The 11,936-nt window shown below is 40.3% G+C and overlaps 1 long non-coding RNA gene across 2 annotated transcripts in view; it reads left to right on the forward strand.

The window, feature by feature from the left end:
* The window catches only part of LOC106519267 (uncharacterized), a 170,728-nt gene that overhangs the window by 119,492 nt on the left and 39,300 nt on the right, over nt 1-11,936 (forward strand). For both annotated transcript variants that reach the window (XR_001310427.1, XR_001310426.1), the window contains exon 2: nt 2,393-2,995. This is a non-coding gene — a long non-coding RNA (uncharacterized LOC106519267). The remainder of the gene's footprint in view (nt 1-2,392; nt 2,996-11,936) is intronic.

Consider the following 11,936-nt stretch of genomic DNA (forward strand, 5'->3'; position numbering starts at 1 on the left):
CGCACGCACGCACGCACGCACGCACGCACGCACGCACACACACACACACACACACACACACACACACTCAACAGTTTAGGAAGAGGTTGTAATAGTAGTTTCTGTCTACAGATAGGCTTTGATGATCACACAGGTCAGATTGGACTGACTTTAATAATAGGTTAGAAACACTTTAAAAAAGAAACTTTATACGTCGCTCCTGATGAGCATTTGTTTGTAAAAATAAGAATCATAATCTTTATAAGCCACTACCTTATAAAACAATAATAAAATATAAATGTGGACTGGTCTTTGTTCCTTTACTCACAAATAGACCAAATACTATTTATATTTTTCTTTATAGGTTTAAAAATGTACTGACTGCTCTATTGTCTGACAGGATTGTATTCAGTGCTTCAAAGTACAGAAAATTTCATACATGAAATATACACTTTATTTATTAGATTTTTTATGCAAAACCACAGCTGTTTAGTTTCTTATATGCTTAAAATATTTTGAATATTTACTTTATCGCACAAATTTAATAATGAAATTGAGCATAAAACTATACAGATGCAGATAGACGGATCGGTGCAGCTTCTGCAGTTTTGCGTACTCTGTACCGGTCTGTTGTGGTGAAGAAGGAGCTGAGCTGTAAGGAGAAGCTCTCTGTTTACCGATCAGTCTACATTCCTATCCTCACCTATGGTCACGAACTTTGGGTAGTGACTGAAAGGACAAGATCGCAGATACAAGCAGTCAAAATTAGTTTTCTCTGCAGGGTAGTTGGACTATCCATTAGAGATAAGGTAAGAAGTTCAGTTATCCTGGAGAGACTCAGAGTAGAGCCGCTGCTCCTCCACGTCGAGAGGAGCCAGTTGAGGTGGTTTGGGCATCTAGTAAGGATGCCTCCTGGACGCCTCCTCAAGGAGGTGCTTCAGGCATGTCCAACTGGGAGGAGATCCCGAGGAAGACCCAGGACACACTGGACAGACTATGTCTCTCGGCTGGCCTGGGAACGCCTTGGAGTTCTCCCAGAAGAGCTGGAGGAGGTGGCTGGGGAAAGAGAGGCCTGGGCTTCCCTGCTCTAGCTGCTGCCCCCGAGACCCGACTTTGGATAAAGGAGAAGAGGATGGATGGATGGATGGATGGATGGATGGATGGATGGATGGATGGATGGATGGATGGATGGACGGACGGACGGATTTTGTGCTGTGCGAAGGATTACCTTGTTTTAAAATGTGGGATTATAAAATGTAAGTCGGGGATAAAACATCCGTAATATTAATTCTAATTCATTTTCCGTTTACTGCTTATCTAAACATGCTAACTTTGCTTGGTTTAATGAGTCATCAGTAAGGCACATCAGAGGGAATATCCTTCATCATCCCGGTGGCTCAGTCTTCATCACTGCTGTGCATCTCCTTGCATTAAAACAACTCGATAAGAATGACTAAACAGAGAAATAAGACAAAGATCTGTCGAGACCTTCCTCTGCCTCAGACAGGGCGTGTGTTTGTTTACTGTCTGCTTTCTTTGCACCAACAAATTCTTTCCCTCCTCAACTTGTTACGTGTCGTTTGTTGCCTTGAACTTTTTTAAACCCGTGTTTTTTTGTGATTTCAGGGACTTTTATGTCTCTGCTTCGTCTCCTTCCTGTCTTTGATACGTTTTGTCTTTTCTTTCTGCTCTTTGTTACATTTCGTATTTGCTCCACTTCATGTAGGTTGTCTCTCTCTTTTATGTTCGAACACAGGCTTCCCTCCTCGGCTCGTTGTCTTTCTTCCCCCGTCGCACCCCCGTCCCTCTGTGTGATGCGTCTCCCTTGTTCTCAATTTATGTCTCGGCAACAAGAAAAAAAGTAGTTTTGTTAGACTTTTTTGTTTTAACGTCTTTCTCCAATCCTCTCCCCGTCCTCTCCTTCTTTCCTTTGCCTCTTTTTTTTTTTTGTGAGGGGGGCTTTTTCTTTCCCAGCAACAAAAAAAAGCACTTGGTACTTTTGAAATGTAAATAAAGTTTTGTTGTTTCCTCAGCTGTAGCCTCCTCCAGCCCTGTTTATCAGTCCGACTTCAAAGTGGCATGCTGACATGTGGCGCTATCTCTCCACCGCTCTGTGAAATAGGGTCACAGGCGGCGCTTGGCTCTTAGAAAAACTTTCCTCTTTCATGTGAGAGCCTGGTGTGTGAGAGCAACCAAAGAGGGGGGCAGCGTGCCAGCCAGCCAGCCACCCACCCAGTCCAAACTCAGACACACATCATGGCTCGCCCACTGCTGCGTACATCTGGTTGTTTGTATCTCAGCTGGTGATCGCAGGCCAGCGGTTAGCCCTGTCCGTGACGTAGCTAACCCTCCCGGTGTTTTTGGTATCTCCTGATTTTATTCACTGAGTTGCTCCCTCTGTGTTTTTCTCCAGCTGTAGGGTCCAGATGAGATGGCCTGAGTAACTCAAATCTGGGACTGCAGCTACAGTAACGGGTTAAGAAGAAGACGAATCGCTGGAGCCGGCATGTTGTCCAGAGCTGATTGTCAAAAATGAGTCTGAAGAGAGTTTAGATCAACCACACCCACACAGCATCCATTACTGCACCCAAAACGACCCATCCATCTCTGTCAGCTTATCTCATTTTCCTACACTTCAACCCCCCACCCACCACCTCCTTACTGTCAGGACCCAGCTCAAACAAACACCAGTGATCCAGGCAGCAGTGAAAAGAACAAGGGTGACAACACAAGCTGTCTCTGAGCACAGGAGGGACTCTGACTCACCGCGGGGCTTGACAGACCGACAGCCGCCTTTAACTCGCACACATGGACCGTTGATGACGGAAGATGGCAGCGAGACTGGCAGGTGTCACCACGTCCAGTCGACCTCCTTCTGTCCCCGCAGCAGCGGCCGTGGCTCGGACAGGTTAAAGTTGGTCTGCCGGCATCCATTGCAGCATCTGCAGCAGCTGGAAGAGCGTGGCAGGGAGCAGTATGCAGGAAACCGATCTACCGGCCACAAATGCCTTCAAAGGTAAAAAGACGTGTGTGTGTTGTGTGTTTGTGTGTGTGTGTGTGTGTGTGTGTGTGTGTGTGTGTGTGCTTGTGGACATTTGTTGGGAACGCACTGTTTCTGTGTAGTTGAAGCTGACATCACATAAAAAGTTGATCAGTTTGCCCACTATCAGGTTGACTTTTGTTTGAAATGACGTCAGGCTTATGGACCAACACCAAGAGCTCTCAGTTCTGGTTCTCAGCAGTAACCTGCATCTTATAAATCAAAATTCTTTTCTAATTCTGATGCATGTTTATTTATTCCCTGTGATGGACTTGCGACCTGTCCAGGGTGTACCCCGCCCCTCGCACTGTGACTGCTGGATATGGGCACCAGTGACCCACGCGACCCTGAAAAGGAAGAAGCGTGTACAGAAAATGGATGGATGGATGGATGTTTATTTATACCACATTGTTTGTTTGATACATCTGCATTTACTCTAGTTGACAGCTTCAGTCTAGTTTTATAGTCAAAACCACCTAACCCGAGTCTAAGTCAAGTCCAAGACCAGTCTATCAAGATCAAGATGAGATCAAGACTTTCAGGGGCTGGACCAAGTTGAGACTGTACACAGGCAGATAACTTAGTACTGTATGTAGCGCTAATAATGACTAAAACTCTGAGGGTGGGTAAAGAATTTTGGTCCAGCGGCAGAATGCCAATATTACCTATCTAGTTTTGCTAACATCACACTTGCTTCCTTTCTAAGTGACGATAAAAGTTTGTCGTAGTCCCCACGTCTCTGGAAGCTCCAGAATTTATGTTTCTGTATGTTTTCTCCTGGATGTTGTTTTATAAATATATTCTTTATGATTTATCATAAAGAATATATTTATGATTTATCATAAAGATATTCTTTATCATTTTACATCCAATGAAAACAAGGATGTCAAAAAACATTGGACAATATTCTGACAGCTTAGTGATATTTCCACAGTTGTGGTCTTGAAACAAAATCAGGAGTCCTCAATGTCTGAGACCAAGGCAGACCAAGTACAAAATGCGGTTGAGTCCAAGATGAGACCGAGTCCATCAAAGTGGTCTTGAGACCGGTCTCGAGTACTACAACACTGCATCAGTCACTGTGTTGTAAAAGTATATTAACAGTAAATTTTACCTGAGGCAGAACAGGAGGCCCTTTTTATGAATAAATAAGTAGTATTCTATAAGACCAGAGGCAGCAGCAAAATCTTGAGTTACTTTTCTGCATAACACTTCTTTTTCTCAACAAAGGCAAGTCCAGTTTTTAAAATGAAAAGGATCATAAATGATTTAAGAACCGATGGTGAAATTTCCATTTTAGCCTGAAACTATTCAGAATGAGAGGAGCAGCTTGATCTTCTGCTTATTCAAGTTTGCTTTATTACTATGGGATTAGTAATACATGTTTTTGTATTGTGGTTTAATACAAAAATGGGGTTTGTCAAACTTTTTGTTTGACATGTGAGTTGGGATTTAAAAGACAGTATAGAATGCCTTTTTATTTTTTAGCAAATTTATTATTTATAGTTTTGAATTTAAATGAATCAAAACCATTCGATTTTACAAATTTCAGAACCCAAATTTAGTCCCACACCTGCAGCATTAAAAATTTTCACATTTATAGATAAAGTTTTATGAATGTCTATGTAAAGAATAAAATACACATTTATTGTTCTGCAGAAAAGTAACACTGGGACTGTTCCACTCTAACTTTTATCATTTTTAAAAGTGAGCTTGACACATTTTTTAAAAACAATTATTTAGACATTTTCTATTTTCCTCCTTTGGAGCAACTTGGTAATTAAAGTGTTTGAAATAAAGAAAACGTACATTTACAGAGATGTTGGATATTTCTTTGACTCTAAGTTGGTATAAAATATGTATGGACATCAAAGGGAGGTTTGTGTTTACAGTTTATAAGAATCCTCAGTAAACTGAGATTATGTTCAATGATGTTGCAGTTTAGATCAATGTTTTTATATTGTCAACTCTGCACAGGAGGTTTAAAAATCCTGCTTCATTCATGAGTTTAAACCACAGACATGCTGACTCCTTTCAGTCAGGATTGTTATGTTAAACTGTTTGTTTTTAATTTAACCAGAAAGTTTTCAGGAAGTTTCAGGAATAATTCTGGAGTAAAACACTAAACAATCCTGCAGTCTGTGAATAAAAACACACTATTTCAATTGTGAAATTCAGTTTTTAATTTCAGCAGGGTAATTCTTGATAAATTACTGAAGAATAAACAACCTGAGTCACGTTGAATTTGTCTACACATGTTGAGTATTATATGGCTTTATTCAATATGCAGCTTGTTTTAATTCTTTGTCATCATGTTTTTATTAAGTCAAGAATCAATGTTGCTTATTCTCATCTGGCTTTTATGAAATTGTGTGATAATGCAGTTGCCTGTTTGTTTGTCTGTGTGTTATCAAAGCAGCTCATTAACCACTAGATGGATTTTATGAAACTCTCAGATAGTAATCACTGAATAAACATCAATAATTAACTTTTAAAGTCTGTTTGACTCTAGGTGGAGTCCACAACTTTATAAACTTCAGTAAATACAAAAATAKCCATAACTCAAGCGGAGGAGTTTAAATATCTGGGTGTCTTGTTCATGAGTGATGGTTGGATGAAGCGGGAGATGGATAGACGGATCGTGGGATCATCCTCAGTAATGAGGGCGTTGCTTTAGTCAGTCGAGGTGAAGAAAGAGCCGAGTTGAAAGGCAAAGCTGTAATTTTACTGCTCTGTCTACATTTCAACTCTCAGCTATGGCCATGAGGCGTGGATCGTGATTGCTCCTCTGCATCGAAAAGGGTCGGCTGAGGTGGTTCATCTGATCTGAATGCCTCCTTGACGCCTCCCTTTAGAGGTGTTCTGGGCACATCCCACTGGTAGGAGGCCTACTAAGACCCAGGACTCGCTGGAGGGATTATGTATCCTCTCTGGCCTAAGAATGCTTTGGGGTCCCGCAGGACGAGCTGGARCATGTCTCTGGGGAGAGGGAGGTCTGGGTTTCTCACCTGTTACCTCCACAACCTGACTATGGCTAAGCAGAAGTAGATGGAAAAATAACTCAGAGGTATATCCATTTTGTGTTGATTAGGGSCAGTTAGCTGTGACATCTTGAATTGGATTGACTCCAATGTTAAAGAGTTTTAGATGTACATGAAATGATTGCTTCCTGAGAGTTTCACAAACATTCGTCTAGTGGTTTGTGAGATCATTTTCAGACAGTGTTGAGTTAAAGGCAATGGTTTAAAAAATTGATATGCAGTGTGTAATTTCAGTACTTATTCTGACTCTCAGCTACAACCACACCAAATGTTGGCTCAATATCTGTAAAATAATTGAATAATAGCTGTTCTTGTTTTTGCTCCGTTTGCTTTGCTGTGGCACTCATCTTGACTGGAGTTGACTTCAGACTAGTGGTAGATGCGTAACTGAAACCTGGCAACATGATGGGCAGTCGTGATTTTGGAGATGGCTTGTTTTAAGTAAACAGCACTTCTGCACTGTTGAGCGTCTTTAATAAAAATATAGTCATGCTTTGTATTTYTGTCAAAGCTGAGCTTTAGTTTTTAGACAGGAAGTCATTCATTTGTGCTTCACTAAATGAACTGTGTGAAACTTGAAAACCTGTTGACTTTTCATCAAGCCCCATGAGGGCAATTAGCTGCTATTACCAGTAAACTGTAATAACAAACATAACTGTGATTTAACTTGTGAAAAAAAGTGCCTGTTGGAGTTGTATCAGCTTTCAGTAGAGTCTGGAGATGATTCCTTCAGAGTGAAGCAGTTCTCTGTCGAACAGCTGCTCCAACAAACAACTCAATCCTCTGCAGTTAATACAGCCCTGAGGCGAAGTGATGACATTCTCAGCATCATCCTCTCATGTCGCCTCTCAGTCTGGATTTTTCTGCTGCAGCACATTTCACGTTCTGCCATTTTCTCTTTGATTGCTGCGTCCCTCTGTGATGTTTCTATTGGCAATGTTAAGCAGAGCCCACGCAGGACTGGGCCACCATTCACCACTGTTTTGTCAAAGCAATCTGACTTGCAGCTCAAGATGGCTTGATGGCTTAAAGATAGCTGTGAGGGCAGGGAGTGGCTGACAGAACTTCATTCTGGAGAAGATGATTCACGGGGACAGAAATCCCAGTGTGGGAACGTAAAGAAAAGCACACTGATGGTCTGACTCAGCCACGGGCAGACTGACTCATGACTCAGCAGGCTGCTCTCTGGTCCTCCTTGTGAAGTAACACACAGCCGAGTTGGACCGCCGTGTGTGTGAGCAGAGTGGTTGAAATCCAGACTCGTGCATGCTCTCTGCTGTCATTCTTACTGTAGTAAACTCTGCATCTATGGAGAAATCTCCCCCGAGCCAGACTCTAAGGTTTCTCATATTACATAATTCATCAGCTGTGTGTAAATGTGTGTGTTTGRGTTTGCTCAGGTCAGTCTCTGCTGAGGCCCTGAGGGGTTGACGAGGGGAATGAAGTCATCGAGCGATAGTAAACAAACGCAGCAATGTTCAGATGCAGGCAGACGCCGGTGGTCGATTGCAGCAAGGCTAATGCAAGGTTTTGTTTACCGTGCAGAGTTCACGTCGGGTAAAAGAMACACACACCTACACCAACTGTCTGACCTTCCACATGTCCCTGCTTTTTGTTTTTGCATTGGAGTTCATTGTACTTATTTCCACAGTGAGTTTAAAACTGTAAGCAACGTCTTCTTTAAAGAGAAGAGTGGTCATGTGACCTTCCTTCCTTAGATTTCAAGGACTGTTGGTCCTTGAAATCAGTACTCAAGGACCAACAGTCAGAATTTCAGTCTTTCAGTTCTTTTATTTCCTCTCCTTTCTTGTTCGTTGTCAATTTTTTATCTTCTAAATTTCTTTTTCTTGTCGAATTTATTGACCACCACAATTACTGTTCATCTTTACTATACAGTTTCCAGTTTCAGGTTTAAAACTGTCATCTGTGAACGACAGCTACCTTCTTCTGTTAGGACTCTGTTAGTGTTTGGGTTGTTACTTTTTTCCCCAAATATGAAAAAAAAATACATAATAAAAAAAAATCACACTAATTCAGTTCAGCTTAGTTTACTTATACTGCATCTCATCTCTCATCTCATTATCTCAGAGTACTATACAAAAATAAACATTCTAAATCATAAATCCAAATTTAGTTAGAAAGGCAAGYGCAACCCATAGCAAAAGTTGTCTAAAATGTTGTAGTGTGACAGAATCTGTAGTTAAGGTAAACATTAGATTTTATTAGATCTTCACTTTGGTGAAATCTTCCATCCTGTGCATCACATTGGAGCCAGTAGAAAGGAACAACTAACTCTTACAGGAAGATAGCATCATCGAGRGTTAGCTAGGAAACCTGAGTTGACCCTAACTATAGGATTTACCAAAGAGAAAAGACTTAGGCCTGGTTTACAAAGTAGACAGTCTCAGCATCATGAACAGAAACTGGAAATTGATTCCACAAGAAAGGAGCTTGATAACTGAAAGCTCTGCCTCCCATTCTACTTTTGAACTTTGAGAATCACAAGTAAACCTGCAGCCTGAGGGTGATTTGCTCTGTTAGGATATATGTTCTTTTAACACATTTTTAATAAGGGGGACCAGAGAGTGTGTTCTAACGATGGTRAGATTACACTTCTTGCCCTCCCCGGGAAAGTTTACTCCAGGGCAGGAGGACAGGATCTCAAGACGCAGTCATGGAGAGGAGGGGGTCTGGTTTGGAAAGCATAGGGTYTCATCTMTGCTGTATGCAGATGATGTGGTTCTGTTGGCGTCTTCAGATCAACGATGGAGAGGGAGATGGATTAACGAATTGGGGCCTTGTTCTCAGTAAWGACAGCATTGCTTCAGTCAGTTGTGKTGAAGAAAGAGCTGAGYTGAAAGGCAAAGCTCTGCATTTACTGGTCTGTCTTTGTTACAACCCTCACCTATGGTTAAGAGGTGTAGGTCATGACCGAAAGAATGAGATACCGGAAACAAGCGGCTGAAATGAGCTTCCAGCATAGGGTGGCAGGGCTCAGCCTTAGAGATAGGCTGAGGAGCTCCGGGGGGAACTCAGAGTTGAGCCTCTGTTCCTCCACATTGAAAGGAGTCAGTTGAGGTGGTTCAGGCATCTGATCAGGATGCCTCCTTGACGCCTCCCTTTGGAGGTATTCCGGGCACATCCCATTGGTAGGAGGCCCCGGGGAAGACCAAGAACTGGCTGGAAGGATTATGTACCCTCTTTGGTCTGGGAACACCGTGGGGTCCCCGAGGACGAGCTGGAAAGTGTCGCTGGGGAGAGGGAGGTCTGGGTTTCTCTCCTGGACCTGTTGCCTCCGCGACCCAACTACAGATAAGAAAAAGAAGATGGAGCTGTAAATTAATTAATTATTTGAACACAAAGAGGTTGTGTCTGGTGAAAATAGTGTTGTTTAAAAACAGTAAAAATTAAATCAGAGAAACGGACACTTCTCACACTCAGCTGAAACATAATTTAGATTGTTAATGTGTAAAATAAAACAGGTAAATAGCTTTCTGGATTAGGTTTCTTATTTGAGTTTGTGTAACAGTTCTGCAATAATACTCAAGATTAACCAAATGAAATGGGGAAAAAAGGTCTAGTGACGTAAATAAAAAAAATAAAATGTAATAAAATTTAATAAGATGTTGGCCTTTGCATCTTAACAAGGCTCAAGCTCACAGTTTCATAATTTGAAGACCCTCAGCTTTAACCACTGACCTACCACAGCAATTCACATAAAGATGCAACAGATTTCTTTAAAAAAGTTTCTATGGCAAAATGTTTGGCAAAAATGTTTGTTTTTTTATCTCTCCTCTGCCATCCTCAGTTTTCTGTGTTCTGTTTGGTTTAACTAAAGACTTTTGAACAAGTTTTTTTAGACACACAAAAAATAAAAAGTTGTAATGGTTTTTCTGCTTTATGTTGTATAATTTAGTGATATTGACCAGGTGAAAGAAAGCAGTTCTGGTAACATTTTTATGTGGGACATAAAAAACAAACAAACATCCTGGTCAAAAATAACACCAAAGTTCTTTAATTAGAACTGGAGGCCAAAAATAATGCTATCCAGAGTGAGAGAAATATTATTAGAAGAAAAGTTATTGTAAAAATAGATCCTCAACCACAGCTGTTAAAACACACACTCACACTGTTTTATGAACTTTTATAATACTTGCAAAAACACTTTTCTGAAAAGATTCTGTCATATTTTCCATCAATGGAGTAAAATTATCGGTGTGTGACTTTGAACCATTTTCTGATATAAATTGCCCAAATCTTTTTTCACTCCAGTCTTATCTTTCCTGTGACGGTGGTTTTAGCAGCTTCAGGCAGGCTGCCTGCTGAAGATGACTGTAACAAAAAAACAGGCAGTCAGACAATTCTGTACACCCCACGTATTCCTGCTCATGTGTGGTGCCTCCGCAGTTTTGTTGTTACACAGTAAGACAGCTGCTTTGTACTAAGTCAACAAACAGCCTTTGTTTGCTTTGTGTCTTTACCGTCTAAAATGTAGAATCAGTTCTTTGATGCTCTCTTTGCTACTGATTTTCTATAACACCAACAGAAACAATATTCTTGAACTCACTTAAGTTGAAGCTGATATATGAATGACTAGAAGTTGCCGTGTGAGTACATGTATTTAAAAATGTTTGGACAACAGAATGGGCATTGGTGTTTAGTTAAAAGTCTCTATTTGCAGTTTACTTGTCACACAATCAATTATTTATTTTTTTACATTGTTTACAGTATGATATTAACTGTTTCTGAAAAAAGCTTCAGCGCTTTAAGAAAAGGCAATACTTGTAATTTTAATGTCATTATTACAACTGACACAAAATTTAACATTTAAGTGTCACTTTTGTGTAAATAAAAACTGGAACCATCCCACCAACAATGTATGGTTAATGAAACTTTTCTTCATTTTACATTTAGCACATAATGTTGAAACGAAGTATTCTCACAGCAGATAAAAAATGATAGCAATGTATTTTTTCTTCGTTAGTTTTGCTTTAAAACTGATATAATGTTTGTATAGGAACAAATAAGCTCAACTGAAATCAGACTGCATATTCTAATTTAGTTTCTCTAAAAGAGGGGTGGGCAATTACTTTTTTTCCGGGGGCCACATGAGAAATTTGAAATTCTGTTTTTTTTATTGAACAATTAAAAGACAAAATTCCCTCCGTAGAATGATTGGATGTATGGTTTAGGTACACCATGTAGGCAGAAAAAGTAGAGTACTTAACATTACTCCCTTGTGGCTATGATGGTGAAAGGTTTTTATATGGTTCTATATGTTTTATAGATCTTTTATGTTGGGTTGTTGTATTTTAAAAGTCTCAGTTTCAGGTAAAATACCAGACAGATGGGATATCTGATAAGATTTGGGACTTGCGGAAAGTCTGCATAAAATTCAGAAGCAAATATCAGTTGTGTTGAAAATCTGTCTTTTCAAATATGTTTCATCACACCCTCGCCCGTGTTCACTAAAATCCTGTCACATATCTGCAATAAGCCATCTGCTGCATTCCCAGCCTCCTTTCAACACCTCTTATATCCACAGTTCTGGGAAAAATCTTTTTTAACGAGAAGACATCTTTTGTAGTCTCAAATGGCATCCACTTCAGCAAGGATTTGGGTGTAAATCTGCTAAATCAGAATGCAACTTCAAATCGGTGGATGGCATTATAAAAAGCCCAGTGGTGGACAAAGTACTCAACTCTAGTACTTKAGTAAAAGTATTGATACTCATGGTCAAATCTACTCCACTACAAGTAAAAGTTACTCAGTCAAAAATCTACTCAAGTAAAAGTACTGAAGTACTTACTTTTGAAAATACTTAAGTATTCAGAAGTACATGCATTTTAAAGTACTTAAGTACAAAGTAAAAGTAC

Source organism: Austrofundulus limnaeus, unplaced genomic scaffold (assembly GCF_001266775.1).
Source record: "Austrofundulus limnaeus strain Quisiro unplaced genomic scaffold, Austrofundulus_limnaeus-1.0 Scaffold74, whole genome shotgun sequence".
NCBI lineage: Eukaryota > Metazoa > Chordata > Actinopteri > Cyprinodontiformes > Rivulidae > Austrofundulus > Austrofundulus limnaeus.